This window comes from Oryzias latipes, chromosome 19 (genome assembly GCF_002234675.1).
Source record: "Oryzias latipes chromosome 19, ASM223467v1".
NCBI classification, from domain to species: Eukaryota; Metazoa; Chordata; class Actinopteri; order Beloniformes; family Adrianichthyidae; genus Oryzias; species Oryzias latipes.
In genome coordinates, this window is record NC_019877.2 from 20311256 (window position 1) to 20329817 (window position 18562).

At 39.2% G+C, this 18562-nt stretch overlaps 1 long non-coding RNA gene across 2 annotated transcripts in view; it reads right to left on the minus strand.

Moving 5' to 3' along the window:
• Positions 1 to 18562, minus strand: part of LOC110017202 — a 90458-nt gene that overhangs the window by 37125 nt on the left and 34771 nt on the right. For both annotated transcript variants that reach the window (XR_002292520.2, XR_002292521.1), the window contains exon 2: positions 9356 to 9412. This is a non-coding gene — a long non-coding RNA (uncharacterized LOC110017202). The remainder of the gene's footprint in view (positions 1 to 9355; positions 9413 to 18562) is intronic.

The window sequence follows — 18562 nt, forward strand, 5'->3', positions numbered from 1 at the left end:
AAAATTCCACATCGCTTGGGTATGAAAACCGTGACGACACTCTCCACTCTACTCAAACATGTGATGTTGATGTTTGCAAACTCAATTATCCAGTTATATAGGCCTTGAATCTGACCTGTAAAAAATATATATTATTGTGAGACTTTTCTACATAAAACCTTTTATTTTCTTAGCTGATACATTTATTTTAAAGACCCACCCTGATGAAAATGTTGTTTTCTCTGTTTTTAACATGTTCCTGTGGCATTTTTCTGATGATGGAAGACATTTATATAAAGAAAATTAGCTTAAAACTGTTATTGCAATGTTGATGATGACTGTAAAGCACTATAGGTCTTCTAAGAAGCAAGGAAAGCCCTGTCTAGGTACACAACATTTATCATTTACTTTAAAATTGCTATTAAAAATAAATTAGGGGAAAATTCTTGATTCCAAAATCAAAAGAAAACTGAGATTCACCTCCATTACTGATCTGAGCTAAAGCCCTCTTATTCTCTTAGTCCATTTGCCCCTAGTCATCATAGCAGTAATGAGAAATCATTGGTCTCTCCTACCCTGAGAACATTAAGACAAATCTCCACATGCTCTCTTGGATGTCCGGGAGATGTATTTTAAGGCACAAGTGCAGATGGGGATGCTGTGTGGTGATGCCATGCACACCATCAGCAAAAATGATCCCTGCTGCGAGCTCATGAAAAGGAAGTTTGCAGACGGAGGCCCCTTAAGAATGTGGTGGCGTGGATTCAGCTCCAGTCACGTCAGACTGTGTGGGAAACACAGAAGAGCCCAGTCTCAGTCACATGGGTCCTCGCTCCTCCAAAGACGGGACTTTCGCGCAATTTTATGCAAGCCTGACAACTAAAGTAAGGCAAAAAAACGTTTGTCAGTCACTGACTCTGCAAGTTGTTGTTTATTTTTAATAATTCATATTAAAAATAAAGAATCCAGGGAGTCAAATTGATGGATTTTAAATAATTTATTAGTATAAAGGAGCAGCAAATAACTTTATCTACTAACAATCAAGAATTCTGCTCTTCACAGACCTGTTACTTCTTCTTTAAGAAGCTTCTATTTCTATCCTCCGCCTGTAATAATGTCACTGGTTGGATTGCTTATCTGTACAAAAGACATTTTTTGTCCCCTGCCTTCGCCCACAAGTGGCCGGGATAGGCTCCGGCAGCCCCGTGACCCCGAAAGGGATAAAACGGATTCAAAAATGAATGAAAAATAAATTATTTTTAGAAAATATTTATTGAAAAAGAGCTGCTGAAAACAATGTCGTTGTGCACTTCATAATGTTAATAAAAGATTTTTTAGTTCTGAATTTTAGGCAAAAGACAGAAATAAACAATTTAGTAGTTGAATAACAAATTAATTAAAAGAAGCTCTCACTTACAAGAAAGTAATAAAAATCTGTTATTTAAATACTATTTACGCTAAATATCATTCATGCGACCTGTCCAGGGTATACCACACCTCAGGCCAACAGTAGCCAGGTTAGGCTCTGGTAGCGCCGTAACCCAGAGAGGGACAAAACGGGTCAAGAAAAAGGATAGATGGTAATGCCATTTATTTCTCTGAAGGTATCATCAAGATTAAACTAAGAATTTGTTCAGACTCGCTGTTTTGAACAATAAAGTGACAGTGTAAACCTTGTCACACAGCTGCTGACACAGTTAGAAGTTGAAGATGTGTGTTTATGCCTCGGTTTCTTGATGAATGCTAAAGCTTTATGTGATGAATTAGTCCACAGAGGACTAACCCCTGACTTCCTCTTACACACAGGCCAAAAGCAAATAAACAAAAGGACATATTAAAACTATTATTAGCGGGGTAAAATATGGATGTTTTAAATCTTTTCTGTGCACGCTGCACCTGTGAACAAACTGCTGCCTCTGCTTTTGACAGGATAAGGTCTCAAAACAGCTTTCCCATGAGCCTCTGGTCCAAAAAAAAAAGGAAAAGGGGCACTCTGGGAACCGCCCACAGTCGAGCCATGGGAACCACGCAAAGCTGTCTGTGTACAGTTGAGTGGTACAAATTAATAACAGGTGCATTGTAGTGTTTCTCTTCAAATTATTCATATGCTTTGGACTAAATATGGAGGAACTTTTGTGTTCATGCTGGATGGACTCGCTTGTTTCTGAAGTGACTCGCGCAAGCGTTAGCGAATTATTACATCACAGCACAAGTGTGGGACTGAAGAACCGATAGGACCCGAAAACAAAAAAAGGTCAAGTTGCCACTATAGCCAAAGTAAACAAGCTCATGCAGAACTCTCAAGCAAAACATTCACAATAAACATTGCACAAAAGACAGTTTATTAAAGCAAAACACTGTTTCACAACCGGAGGAAGCTGAACGGAGTGAATCCAACAAAAAGTAAGGATTCTTTCTGGAAGGAGGGAGTTTTCTGAAACAGCTTCACTGAAGCCCACAAACATGCCAGCTACTTCACCTTCTCTGCCTCATTCTCAGACTGCTGCTATTTCAGGGACCTCTGATGACTCCGTCTTGGCCTCTTCTTTCTTTTTCCACTGCTGAAAAAAGTTATTCATAATCCTCCCAATAACTCAACAGTGTTTGTCCAGTGCGATAAAGCCGAAGCGGCTCTTACAATCTGGACCAGCATTCATCAGTCGTGGATAGCTTTGTCCGTTGGAGTAACGCAGTTTGTCGTGTCTACCTCTCCCATGCAGGGAGGCTGTTTACAAGTGGAGATCCTGCGATGCCTACAGGAATGGACTCTGTGGGTGGGCTGCGTTTTACCTGGCATGTTCCAAGATTGTCCCCAGGATAAAAAAAAAAACTTCTAAGTAATAGAAGGATCTACTGCAAAATCATTATTTTGATGACAAGGCTCCACGGACAGTGAAACTAAGTCTGTAGTTTGGGGCAACTTTTAGGAGAAAATTTGAAAATTAGACAAAGATCATCTTCAAAAATGAAGCAAAGCAGAATAATCTTTCCAATCTGGTCCGAGCAAAGCTTTAATGACAGAGGTCAGAGCTCAGTGGGAGGGAGGGGTCGTTAAAATGATCTGCAGAGATTGCGCCAAAGATCAACTTTCAAGTCTTAAAATAAAAATGGGGGAAAAAACATCAGCTGAAGTAAATTAAATGCAGTTACTATATTTTCCACACTATAGAGCACATCGGATGATAAGGCACATAGTCAAGGAATGGTCTATTTTCGCCAAACTATAAGGTGCAATAAGCGAGACAAAAAAGTCAGAGATAAGTCAGTCAGACTTTATTAACCCTTGTGCTATCTTAGATGAAACTTGGCGGACAAGTTTGACACCAAGAGCCGAATCTTTGCACTGTGAGAGTCAAAGAGCCACACCACACAATGACCTGCCAAGACATACACACACAAACACGCAATTAAAGCCGTATTATTCTCCATAACACACTCCTTTCCCTACAATACAACAGCAAGTATTGTACTTGTGTTTATTTCAAGGAAAGTGTCCACCCTAAATACACACATCAAATGCAGCTTAGCCAGAGTTAACACAGCAACTACCCTGGAGGTCAGATACCCCCTCCACACACACAGGCACCTCTCTCTCATCTAACACAAACACACACACACTCTCTCTCTCTCTCTATTTCACTCTTTTCTGTGCCTCTCTCTGACTCACACAACTACTCAGTGACGTGCACTGAAGTTGATGGCTGGTGAGGCACCGACTCCTCTGAAGTCAGATTTGTGATGATAAAAATGGAATATGTAACCATTTGTCCAACAGCATTTAACTGATAATTCTTTGTATCTCAACATTCCTCTTTCAATGACCCTTACACCAACAAAGACACAAACATCTTGACAGAGCATCCTTCTGGTGTCTAAGTAATTCATATTCACAATAAACACTTTAAATACATTATATTTCAGATGTGTGTAGCATACATTAACTTTAACCTTCATTAGAAATTTTTGCTATTATAACTTTTTTTATTTTAAATTTAATGATTGACTTTTTGCATGAAAAGCTGATAGTTAATGGAATATTAAAATATTGCAATGCCTCAGCTTGTACATCAATGTGGCAGGCAAACAAGTGATTTGCTGAATTAGAGATCTAGTCTTGCCCTTCCTATCTGAGTTCAGAACCCATTTATTTGATCAGACACACATTCAGCCAAACAGCATGGTCCTGACTTCTGCTCACAGCCCCCCGACTCATGGTTTTACACCCAAGATTCCCCACTTCCCATAAGTCTTAGGGGCTGAAGGCGGGGTTAATCCCCAGGCCAGTCGTAGCCTCTCTGATGAGCAGTTCCTTCATGTAAGTGTCGGTCAGAACAGACCGATGCCTTGATTACACGTGTTTCAAGGTAATAAACAGGTACTGGCAGACATATATTGAGGAGAACATCGACAGCAGATTAAGATCTTTTACACACTGGGTATTTCTCCGTTCTCCAAAACATAACAGGGGCTTCTTTCAAAAGAGATTTCAGCTCAATCATCTCCGGTTCGCTCGCTGCCTCATCAATGACAAGCGGGGATCTCAGGCAGTCAGTCTCTGCATTAAAGGGGTCGATGAGAAAAGTGATCTGCGGTCGCTTCTGCTGCAGGTACTCAAACCGCAAAGTAAATTTTCCGTCCAGCAAGCAGCGTCACGTTCTGCTTTATTCATTTGGATTGCAGCTTTCTGCTGTGAGCTCCACAAAGAAGGAAAGTGGAATGATGGCTGTTTTGAATGTGCACTTTGAAAAGCTTTAACTCTTTAATAAAAGAGACGATTTGTGTCAGATCAGGGAGAGTTTTTAATTTACTCCGGGATACGTTTTGTTCTTTTCTGCCATAAACAATTTGACTGCTTCAAAAAGCTCATGATAATGAACATAGTGACTTGCCATTCCGTTCAGTAAAAAAGTAAGAATCTTTCTGCCAGAAACGTCCTGTGTTTATCTTTATACCCTCAATTTCACCATTTTGACCATGAGTGTAACAGTCTGCACACACATCAAATGTTTAGTTATTTTTTTCTGGCATTGGGCGTAAACCGCGCAAATGGTTGGCGGTCACGTATGTGTTGGGAGCAGCATCAAAACACACACACTGCCAAATCACCCTTATTATTATTTATTTTTAATACCCTCTGATGGATTTGGGTGTGGTTTAAGAGGGAAAAAACTATGAAATGAGGCACAGCAAATAAAAATATGATGAGACGCAAAGAGCCGCATGCTTATTGGCTTGAAAGCCGCGTGTTCGCCACCCCTGCTCTAGAACTTACAGGGGTGTCCAAACCCAAACCTCGAGGGTCGGCTTCCTGTTGGTTTTCCGACGATCCTGCCTTATCTTTTGTTGATTACCTGGATCAGGTGTGTTTAGCCAATGAGGAGCTTCAATGGCAGGTTGGTTGGAAAATATGTAGGACACCGGCCCTTGAGGCCTGGAGTTGTACAACTGATACCGGTAAAACAAAAGTTTTTGCCATTGTATGCGAAAAAAAAAAAAAAAAAAACTCAGAGTCTGACACCGTTACATATTAGTTAGTATGTTCACACAAACACCTGACCAAACATTCAGACCATGTAGGTCTCAAAATGAACTCGACATCAGTAAACACAATCAGAAGGCGCTCTGGATTGCTGTCATTGCTTTTACCCATCATGTACCGGAAAATACAGTCCACCCATAATGAGATTTAGGTCAGTTCCCCTGTCAGAATGCTGTTTATTTAGTTTGACCATTTCAAATTTGAACAAGGTTTTCCCACTAATTTTGCTGCAATTAAAATACATTAAAAATAATCTTTATCAATCATCTTTTGATCTATTGCAAAAGCGTTCTTAGTTTATTTTGTATTTGGGATTTTAATGTCGAAAAACCTGTGCCATTTTCTAGGACATAGTTTCTGCAGAGCAGCAGGAGTTCATTAGAAATTGTGGGCGGGACTTTGACTCACAGTGTTGGCCATAGAGACAATAGTAAGTCAATCATTCTTGTTTTTATTTTCCGCCTCTTGAACAAATGTGGGTCACAGAGACACGGAAGTAGCGTCAGAAAGCGGCTTTTGCAGCAGGATGGATGGAGAGCATACCAGGATGTGAATGGACCCAGACATGAAGACATGATTACCGATGCTTTTGTGCTTTTTAAAATAAATAAATTTGACCTCTAAACATCATTAGTGTCTTCAATGCAATGTAATGAGACACACACAGACAGAAATGTGAAGGTATCTGCTGTAAATACAACTATTGCTAACATCCGTGTTTATGAATGTCTTATGACGTGAATAATTGTAACTGTGGTGCGTTCAAATACAACAGGTTAACGATGGGCTAGGTAGCATGTAGCCCACTAACCTTCGGATGTAAAGTGACTGCTGAACAGTATGTTAATAAAAGACAAGTCCTGAATATTATTATTCCTATTCGAACCCTAAACTACAATATCCCATACCGCAGTCTCCCTAATGCCGGCATGACAAGCAAAATATCTCTGCAGCGGAGCTAGGAGCTATATCTGGAGAATCGCTGCGGTATGGCGAAGCAGCAAGCTTTGGCATCCTAAATCTTATGATATTTATCTTTTTTTCATTGAGACAATAATAACTTGATCATTCTTGTTTGAATTTTCCCTTTCTTGAACGAATGTGGGTCACAGACACACCTAGGTTACCGCTGAAAGCAGCTTTTGTGGCAGGAGGGAGAGCATATCCGTGTTTATGAATGACTTATGACGTGAATAATTATTGCGTTTGCACAACTTAATTATTTTGTGGTAACAAGATATTAATTTGTAGGAACAAGATATTAATTTTTGGGAATGAGATTTTATTTTATCCTTGTCAGGACATGGGCTCTGCACAAAACGGATCGGATGAATACAAATTTTTCAAAATTCTGCCACTTGCGAAAGGTTAGCCATTCTGTCCAAACACTCACTGCTCGCCAAACATCCTAAAACAGCATAATTTATAAAAAAGCAGAGTAAACATCAGGATTCTTTATGAATTAAAAATGTGGATTAGAAAGCATATACCTTTACCTCAACCTTCAGAGTTTTGCTTTTTTTTTTCCTCCTTTGTAACACGAGTATTGACTGATGCGTCACCCGTGTTACTTCTGATTGGCTAATACCTCCTTCCGTCTTCCCATGTTGTTGTTTTCACTGCAGAGAAATTTCTAGTGAAGCACGTCAGGTTTTTCAACTTTTCATCTCATAAGCACAAATTTACAAACAAAAAATAAAAAATAAATCTGCTTTTTGTTGTGGAGCTGTTAACAATTTCATTAAATGACCTCAACTTATGTTAAATATGAATATATAATTATCTGGGTTTATTTTCGGTCTAAAAAAAAATATGTTTAAAAAAAATTACGAAACCCATTTTGCTTACACAATTTGTTTTAAAGAAATAAAGAAAAACCACTGCCCCTCCTATTTTTTATTTAGTTTACGAACTTTCTAATAAAAAATCTGAAATGTTTTAATGCGAGGCGTCCTTTAAACTTACATTTTTATTTTTAAACTCCCTAAAACTGTCTATTATTATAAATTCGAACCATTTTAGAAGGTTATTTAACACAGAATTTAAAGTTGGTCGTAGTCGTAATTTTCGGATTCTGTTGATAATGTTGCTGTTATAACTTTTTTACTCTAAATCTAGCACAGGTTACACATGTGACCCAATTATAACTGTTATGATGTCTATCCTTTCATCAACTGCTCAAATCTGGGTTTTAAAGCAGCCCTGCCTGGAATGCAGGCCGCAGCAGAGCATCTTATCTGGTCGTGCAGCCCCGCTCACAGTAAGCCCGACTTTTTCTTCCAGATGGAATTTAAAGGCATCAAACGGAAACACTTTGTTCTGCTCTCAGCCTCCCGGCCTGGAAGGACGACTGGGAGCAGAGCTTTTATCCGTCCACCTGAATTTCATTACTCTGTTCATTTAAGACTACGCCTCAGTCGTTTCTTTTGAAATAATTTAGTCGGATCTGAACCTGTAATTCAAAAACGTAAAATTCCATTTTACTGTGTATGTAGCATTCAAAAAATACTTTTATAGTCTTGTAAAAAACAATATTTACTAGCCTCTTTGAAAGTTTTGTTCTGGATGATCTACAGCTTTCAAACTAGAGGTGTTTTAATAAACGTCCTAACCAACTTTTAACTGGTTCAAGTCATTTCTCTTTGGCTGTTGAAGTATTAATCTCATTTCGAATGTCAAGAGATGTCAGAGGGTACATGTTAATGTGGTTAACTCCTCCTGTCTAAACTAATTCAGCAAAGCACGAGTGAGGGAGTTATAGCTGCAATGATCCTACAGCAGAATAGAGTTAATGAAGGGATTTCCCTTTGTTTTCAAGTTCAACATCTTCTTTAAAGTTCAAAATAATAAAACAATCATAAAAAAGTGTGACAGCAAACTGTAAAAAATGAAGGGTTCCAGCCGATCACCGGGTCCTGTTTCCTGATGGACATCAGTGGCTACTTTTATATATAATTACTACTACTAGTACTAACATGTAAATTAATTTGTATTCATTCAGATTTAGAGCGTCTAAATAGAATGTTCCCTTTCCTAAAAGTTTATCATTTAAATCAAAGCTCAGGAAAAGAAAAAGAAAAAAGAAACTGCAGATCTAAATCCCCAACCTGGTCCACGTCTGTGATCATCTTTGGATCCAGAAAGATCAGAAAGATATGACTGACCTGCTGTCATCAGCATGCAGCAGCCTCAAAACAAACCAATCAAACTGAGAGTCTAAAGGGACCAAATCAAACTGCCACATCACAGGACTGTTGTAGCAAACAGTGACATATTTAAGGGTTCGTGCTTACGTGCACCCCGCCTTTCCAAGAAAACTAGCAGAAAGCGTCATAAAATACATGAAGACAAACCAGAGGGACGCTCGAGTCCGTCCAGTTTGACGCTGCAGGTTGTTTGGACTAAAGTCTATCTTCTGCCAAGGAATGACAATAAAAAAGTCCTGTGAACTGCTTTGATAAATATTACAAGCATGAAGTTTCTTTGCAGGGACAGCAGACACATCATCCAGCAGGTAACTCACACAGCTGGTCTTCAGAATAAAAAAAACAAAAAACAAGACGGCTGCTGCAGACACACGAACTGCTGTACATACGGGGAGTTGATGCAAAACAGAGAAGCAAGACACTCATGTTTACATCAGCTATGTACAGTCACATGTTGTAATCAGAGGGATTGTAAGCCATTGATATTATTGGATCAACTGTGGAAAAATAGCAGGAAAGCGACTGCGTACAAACACACAGATTCAGCAGGCTGCTGGAAACTCTCTTTTAGTCCAGACTTTAAAACTATGACTTTTAATACGTATGAAGCTAAACAGAACCAACAACCTACCTGATTATGCTTTGAAATGCATCGTTTGCTTTGAAGCCACAGCTTGGTGTCGTCCACCTGTGAAGGAGAAGCCCAGTTAGTACCAAAAAAGAGAAACATATGGTTTACAGTGATTCACAGTTGGAACATAATTCTTCTGGAGTGTGCCGCTGCATTACAGCTTCTTGCCATTCTTATATGCCGTTTATCAACATTGTCTGAATTGCAAGTGGAGCTCCCGATTAGTATGTCATTCATGGCAAAAGTCAAAACTTGATTCAAACTTTTTCAACTTTTTAGCTGTTATAAGTTGGAAAGTTGGTGTTTACCCGCGAAAAAACGTTTCACAAGAATCATCATAACTCAAATGTTTTGTCACTGATTTGACCATATTTACTAAGATGAATTTGCTTCTTCCCACTCCCTTTCAAACTGCAAATCAAGTTTGACTTTAATTGATTATCATTATATTCGATGTATTCATTGTGAATTGTATGTGTGATGTATGCATTTTTGCAAAAAAAGTCTATTAATTCTCATGAGTAATTACACTATCAAGAAGATGGGATCATCTTCAATTATCTTGATGTATCTTTTTAATGTTTTAATCAATGTATTACATAATGCAGCAATGGGCTTGATATATATCTGTGTTTTTAATTGTGGTATTCCACGTTTGAAACGTTTGATAGATTCTCCCGGGCCTGCTTTCAGTGGTACGGGCGTGGGCTTCCAACAAGCTCACTCCTGATTGGCGAAAGTGGTTGGCATAGAAACTTAGACTGACTTGGACTTGTCACTGCTTACTGACAAATTCTGGCTCCAACATAGCGACATATGTATCATAAAAAAAGGCCAACTGAATTGTCTTAATTTGATTAGAGCTGGAAGTAAACCCTTTTCTATGGGTGTCGCTCCAGTTCTTATAAACAGTCAATGAGTCCCATTCCTGGATGGTTGGTGCCTATTTCTACCCCACCCCCCATCGCTTCGCATTGGTAAAGCACACTGATGCTGAAGATGGATTTCAAAATAGCCCAAATAAAAAGAGCAAACGAAAAAAAGAAGCCCCGGCCTCAAAAGTTCAAAACATCTCAATACTCAAACAGATTCCCCCTCCTCTACCCTTGAGGAAACAACCTGCTAAGCAAACCCAAGTCACTAATCAAGCAGTTGATGAATACACTACAACAGCTTGAAAAGAACGTTCACACAGTTACTGTTGATTCCAGTTCTACTGTCAGTTACAGCGGGAAGCTGAAAGATGTACAGTGATATAAAACTAAAGGTGAGGAAACACTGGGTGGATGGTAGTTTAATCACAGAGACACAAACATAATTGCTTCAGGGTCTGGTAAGTTATTTGATTTCACAATCTTGTACAAGGAAACATTAAAACCCCAACAAAACTTACACAAACACGCACCCTTAGGCCTGTGTGCATTCTTTTATGCATCGAGGAAGAGGTCAGCAGATATCAATCTTTCAATAAACCAGGGGTCTGGGATGCACAAGGCTATATAAGTTTTCATTTTCTTTGACCTGGTTTTATTATCAAATACACAACAAAAACCTGCATGGCAAGAAGAAAAAACTTCTTACCATGGGAAAGTTGAGGACTGTTAGTTTTTAGGGTACATATTATCATGATGGGCTATTACCATTATTTAGCAAACATTTATTAACTGGTAATGAGTCAGTCACCCAAATCTGTTCATTTAAAATAAGATAGTAAATGCTCATTTTTGAGTGTGTTTCAGCAAGTTAACAAGAGCATGAGTAGCAGTACTCTGATCAGAAATATAACTTTGATTTAAACATACAAGGCAGAAAGAAATTCGATGTTCTGACTAATATAAAATGTGTTATAAAGAAAATTTGTAACAAAAATTTCTAAGAACCAGAGCCAGTTTTTTTTTTGACTGCAAGTTAAATAAGATTCACTTGGTTTTCCTGACTTTTGACAAACAGGGCTTTCCATATCTTTGATACTTTGCACATCTCATCACCTGGTAACCACAATTTAAGCCTAGCAGTATGCATCTTCTTGCTAGTTCACTGTGCTCTTCTCATGCCATGCCTTGTCTGAAAGCCGCAAGTTCTAGTTTTCTTCTTGCCAACCTGTTGCTCTTTTTTAGATCAAGAGTGAAATTTCCCCCCCATAGTTTGTGTTTTGATTCTGCTGGAGTCTTCACTTCCCGTCAGTGCTTCTTTGGGGATTACAGATCTGGGATTTCCTTTGCTTGTTGGATTGTTTCCTCCTGGGTATGAAAGTACACCGGTATCCACCTCTAAAGCCAGTAAGGAGGATTCATCTGAATCCATGCAGAGGTGAGACAGAGATAAGGTCTGTGTTTCTACTGACATCGGGCTGAGCATCAAGCTAAAAGCTGCCCAGTAAAGGAAAGACCTTAACACCTGAGTGGATGTCAAATTTGGGCCTGGCCCAAAGTCCCTATGTTAATAATAATAATGATGGATTGGATTAGTATGCACTTTTTCCAGATGCTCTACATGCTTACAATGGGTCGATTATTAATTCACTCCTCATGCATACTTGGTGAGGGTAAACTACTGAGGCAGACTGAAAGGGGCATGGCTGCCATCCTTCTACAGCCTCTCTGACCATCACCGAGACTATCATATAAATTCATGCACCGTGATTTTTCCCAGTACAGCATTAACTTGGGTGATATTCTTATTGAACCCTGAACATAAACATATACAACTAGGCCTTATTTGCCCACCCTCCTTTCCTCCAAGGGTTGGTGTCTTTTGTGTAAAAGAGAAGGATAAAGGATTGAGGCTTTAGTTACTGTGGGTTAATCCAAAAAACAATTTAGAACAGTAATCCTCTTTTCTCTTCGTACTCTTGATATCAGAGACAGTAAAACTAAAAACAGACAAGGCTGAACATACATCTATAGTTCATGTCTGTTCAATACTACAAATACTTTGCCTGGTCATTGATGGTTGAACACTTTTCACCTACGATCGGTCTGGATTATGTAATCAGTAGAGAAAAGACAAGGAAAGCTAAAAGAGGAATCTGAATTTATTTTGAAGAATTAAAAGCTGGAGATAAACTTTGACTGTTTCAAACTTGTTGCATTTGTGATGGACCCTCGGAAACTTCTACTTTCTTTGCAGTCATTTTTGATAGGTTTGACCACGAGGCACACTAATGGACCTAGTGTTAACTATATAAATATGGATTTGATGATGACGTTCATGAGTCTTTTTAACTTTCAAATTAAACTAAATGCTAGGAAATGATAAATGTTCCTTCTTTTGTCTAAAGGTCCACTGCAGCTTTCAAAGCCCAATGAATGGGTTTTAAAAACTGAGTAAAATTGAAATAAGGTCCAAATATTTTTATCTGAAGGTTTTCAAATGTAAAAAGTCTGACAAGTCGGAAAATCAAAATTTTTACATGAATCCTTTACCGCTGGAGCTCCAGTGTTTAGATTCTTTCTACTACCGTAACTCCTCAGCCATTTACGCAATTGACGGAATTCTAGCGGATTCTGAAGTGGAGAAAAGTAGCCTTGCGCTGGTATGCAACACTGTACAGATGGGAAATGTTTATGCAAACAACATAAACCAGCTGATTCTGTTACAGAAAAAGAGGTGTTACAGTTAGTAATGTGATGCATTTTGATGCCAGGTCAATTTACAAAGGACCTTTCTCTGCATCAGATTTAGCTGATTCATGTTGATCGCCTAAACGGTTGAGGAGTCAAAGAGCGTGTGTTCCTTAGGTTTCTGCAACAGATGTTAGAGGGTTAACAAGCAATATTAGTAATTACATACAAGTAAATACCACATAAGTATACGCTACTGTCACTTCAGTTTAGTTTACAGGTAGAACTAAATCCATCCACTCATTTTCCAAACCTATTGAATCTGTTTTTTGGTCACAGGGTTGCTAGAGCATATCCTTGTTGGGTTAAGATGGGGTACACCTTGGACTGGTAACCCGTCTGGGGGCCACACATTCATACACACGCATGCCTGTGTTCAATTTAGAACCACCTTTAAACCTATGAAGAATGTTTTTGGACTATAGGAGCAGAACATGTAAACGTCACACAAAATGGACTCAGCAAGAATTTGAACAATGGCCTTCTAACTTTGAGGTGAAAGTACTAACCACTAACCCACGATGTAGCCCAGAATCAAATCTATGAGGCAAAACAGATTGAGATGAAACATGATGAGACTATGAGCTGAAGAAAAGAGCAATCTAATCCCAAACTTGACTGTTTTGCTGCTATCTGGATGGTGCTCTTTTGCCAACTTTTGCTCCCCGTTAATTCCCTTTGAGCTGAGAATTGGCTCAAGCGTGCCATGTTTTTAAGAGAGAAGCTCATCCAATCAGCATAATGGATGCCAAACACTTTGCCTGCATGCCCTATAGCTTAAAGTATCATCAAATTACAAAATTGCATTAAACTGTCGTCACTTATACACAATGTTTACATTAACGTAATATTTTTAACCATGTGAAAGCACTATCACAGCTTTAACATACTTCAGTTTTGCTCTTCTGCATATTTGAAACAGATAATGCTTTTTTATGATGTAGAAACATTGGATAAATTATTCAGGCATATTATCTCATTTGACAGGCAAAGTAAAGAAAAATTATGTTTTTTTTCCCCCATGTGATAAGAGAAAAACAAAACCTTTCCAAGGAAATGATGCTGACATTAGGTCATTTTAGGTGGCGTATAGTTACATCATATTTGAGTGATTTAGTGGGAGAAAAAGCGAACAACAACAGCTGTAACCTTTAATATTCATTATATGTTGGAACTCAATTTGAGTTGCAAAGACAGAAGCTTACTGTTTTGCTTTGTCTTTGTCACATAGAGGGGGACTTAAAAGACATCAGTTATTAAAAATATCATAATCTCAGAATCAAATCCATCCTTTTTCACATTTTCTGAATAGAATTAGCAGAAGAATTTAGATCCTTGACTGTTCTTCCAAACCAGTGCCCATTCCTGAGAGTTTTCCTTTGGATTTTCCAGCCCTGTTGTTTTGATCCTTGGAGGCCCTCTGTACAAAACAGAGCTGGAATGATAGAATTTGGATCAGAAGCATCGTAAACCTTTCAGTACATAGACTGTGTTTACAGCACGTCGTGTCCTTCAGTCTTTTTGTTTCACGAGAGACGTCCTGCTCTGGGACTTTTACTCGGGGGATTTTTGGTATGGTGTCTGGGTGATGTTTCTCATCATGTGAACATTTTCATCTTGATAGTTGCTCGAGTCGAGTGTTTCTGTCATAGCTTATGGGCTCAGGTGTTCTCTGTAAACCTTTCTTAAAGTGCTGTCCCTTTGAAGCTGAATTACAGGCATATTTTACTCATAGAGTCATTGACCTTTTCTATGAATCATTGACCTGAAAACCAGGTTAGCAGCATGACTAACTGAGTTTTCTAGGAACAGAAAAGTGAATCCAAAGTGAAGCCAATGTCTTAGTGTATTAGACACATTCTTGTTATATATGTTAATATTGCCGCTAATATAGGAAATATATTTGTAAAACTAGATCAGCAATTACTGAAGTCGATACAGAAGTTGTAGTTATTCAAGTAAAGTATAAAGTCAAGTTTTTTTTGTGTGCTGCTACTCCTAAAATATTGATTGTGTTTCAATCCCACCAGCGTTTTTCTGTCCACACCAGATTCCCACGTCAGGTGTGAAAATTCGGAAACTTCTTGTGCAGACCAAGCGAGCAAACACTGGTCCTTTGGAAAATGAGGGTCTTAATTTGTTAATAAACTCTGGTGCAGTTAACCTCAGTGTGAATGGAAACAGATATTCCAGAGAACAGATGAAGACCTTGGGTGGGGTGGTGTTGGGGGCAAGTTATGTAATAGCTATCCTTTATGAGTCTTGTGGGTTGTTCCTCTGCTGATAGTGCTGTATGTGCAAGGAAACCAAACCAAATATAAAGGGTAGCTGTGGTGCAGATGTAGCGTGATCGACCCCTGGTTGGTAATGTGGTTCCCATCTCGCCCACCCCCTGTGTCAAAGGCTACGTTCACACTGCAGGCTGAAACGACCCAATTCCGTATTTTTGGCCCTTATGCGATCTGTATCTGATCTTTTCATGACAGTCTGACCGACACAGATCAGATCTTTTCAAATGTGACCCAGGCCACTTGGGTATGTGGTCCAGAATCCGATACGTATCCGATCTTTTGAAATGCGACCTCCGTCTGAACGGCCAGGCCACATGTATCCGACCCGTACGTCATTGATACGCTACAGACGTCATCATTCTGCGTTGAAGTAGGCAGGAACGAGAACATAAATATCAACCATGGCGGACGATGCTGCTGAGACCAGTCAGTGGAAGGGAAGCGAGGTCACCGATTGGATTAATATTTGGGGTGAAAGCTCTGTTCAGGCCAAACTCGAGGGCTCTCATCGCAACCGGGCGGTTTTTGAAAACATTTCCAGCGAGATGGCAGAGCGTGGAATTGAACCTTCGCAGCGATTACTTTTTATTCCATTTCCGACCGTGGTAAGAAGCGCTGGGGGACCGAAGGCAGATCCTCCATCGGGGTTCATTTCCCCGTTCGGACCCTCAGATTTTCCAGAGCGGGTTAATAAAGAGTCAATAGTATTAGTTCTGTGGGAAACTTTCTTTTATAACCGTTCTCCTTCCTCAGTAACACACAACATGAATGCGCGCCCCCAACACACCTCCTCTGCCCCCCTTCACTCCCCCCTGCGCTGCACCTGCTCTCTCCTCTCTCTCACACACACATGCGCGGCTCCAGCACATCCACATCCCCATTCCATGACAGTGGGTACAAACGATCCCGGCTCCAATGACTTCTTAAAATGAGAAGATTGTTATTGTGCTGGCTCCTTTATGAAAATAAATGTAGTAATGCAAAAAAAGCCCCACTGTATACAACAGTGTTGTTGACATCCATTGTTAACGTTAGCTACTTCCGCAACGAGTGACGTCGTTTACCGTTGAGTACTGTTCTGCGCAGGCGGGTCAATCCTGGGTCATTTCACGGTCACACAGGAGATCACAAAAGTTTGTATTTAATTGAAAATGTGAACAGCCTTGCAAAAAAATTGAATCTTTTCAAAATTCGGAATTGAGCATTGAGCCCTGCAGTGTGAACGTAGCCAAAGTGTCCTTGGCAAGACACTGGTGGTTAGACAGTAGGTTGGCATCATAGTAAGACAGTGGAGCTGCTATCAGTGTGTGTGTGTGGGTGAATGGGACTGTGACTGTAAAAGGCTTTGGGCCATCAAGGAAGGTAGTAAAGCACTATAAAAATATACGACATTTACCATAGGTGTGAAACTATTTTATGAAAGCCTTTTTGAGTCTTAATTCAAAGTAATATGCATTTTTTCAATTGACAATTCAATTTATAATTCAGGCTTGGAATGGGAAAATACATTTTGCGAAATAAGAATTCAAACTTCAAATTTACAATCCAATATGATCATTTTAAAAATAAAAGGATTAAATAAAAACAAATCTTAATTCAAAAGACAATGCATTTTTGTCATGGTTTAATCCTGAACTTCACTTCCACTCTTCTTTTTCCTCCACTCTAATTTCATCCACCTGTGCTGAGTTATTCCACATTGTGCTCCAGCTGCATTTACATTACTAAGGTGCTCAGTTTCACTCCCACACTGCTAGTTTATTGAGTCAATTCACGTTCCACCAAGTTATAGTTAAGTCTCCTTTCACCTTTTCATGTTTACTACTCTTTTTCTGGCCTTGTTTATGAGTTTCAGCTCTTTCCTCAGTTCTTATTAAAACCTCCTGCCTGCATTTCTCCTCTGCTTCCCCCTTGGAGAGCGTGGAGTGTCTGATGTTCTCGTCTCTTAACATCGCTGAGAGATGCAGATTCACGACAGTCATGACCTGTCAACGGAAATGCAGCCCCCACCTCTCCAACCTGGGGGAACCCACAGCAGATCAAGTGACGTCATCTGCTCTGAGCAGCGACACGCCGGAGATTTCTTCAGCCGGTGCCGCTTTAGGAAATCTTCAACGCTCACCTGTGCATCTGGAGGCAAATCAACTCCCTCCATCTCTCTAAAAATCACTCTAATTCTTACCTGTGCATTGCTCTGCTTGGGTTGTCCTGAATTCTTATCAATATTGCAAATTACTATACAATATTAAAATTTACAATTCAACATGAACATATAGAATATCCAACAAAAACAAAATCAATTGCAATTTTAAATGGTCATGGTTTTTTAAGTCATAGTTCAAATGACAATGCATTTTGCTATTAACTACTCGATATACAATTTGACCTTTCATTTCGAAAAGCCGTTTTGTTATTTACTGTACAATATTTAAACAAAGACATTTCAGTATATGGTTTGCTTTAAATTCATTTTAAAGTAACTTAAAATCATTTGGATTTTAAAATGCCATGCTGTTTTTGTGTCAAAATTCAAATGAAAATGCCAACCAGCGCCCCCCTGGTGTAATGAATTTTTATTTGCATAGCATCGCGCTTTACAGTAAACCCTTGTTTTTCGCGGGGGTTACGTTCCAAAAATGACCCGTGATAGGCAAAATCCGTGAAGTAGAAACCTCTATTTTTTTAACAAGTATTATACAATTAAAAAATCTATTATACATTGAGAAGAAAGAACAAACCATTTTACAGGCTCAAGCATTTGTTTCACAAATAAAAGTACTTTAGAAAAGTTTTCTTTTCAACAAATAACTTCTGTACTGTCAAATAATAACTTTAATCATCAATGTGAACAGAAGGCTTCTAATCGCGGAGATTAGCCCCGCCCACCGCGACCCGAGAGTAATTGAATTAAACGGGAGAAAATTTAAAAGATTTAAATAAAATAAAATACAAAGTACAGTGGGACAAATAGTGACTCAGGTGTATCTCACTGCTCACCAGACTGAGCCGCTGCATCCTGACTCCGCTCTGCAGTGTTTTCTTCTTTTGAAGCCCGCGGTACAGCTGTGTTTGTTCAGGAGAAGAACATAGTGATAGGCAGTTGTTGTCGCTCTTTTTTCTATGGGTTTTAGAGAAACTCGAAATTGCAAGATGATTTGCATGTACGTATTGTAAATTTGGCAAGCTGATTTACGTACCTGTACACTTTAAACTGCAACGTTATTGACGCACAGGTAGAGAAGAAAGGAAGTGACTTTTTAGCCAATCAGAATGCAGAACACAATGCACGATGC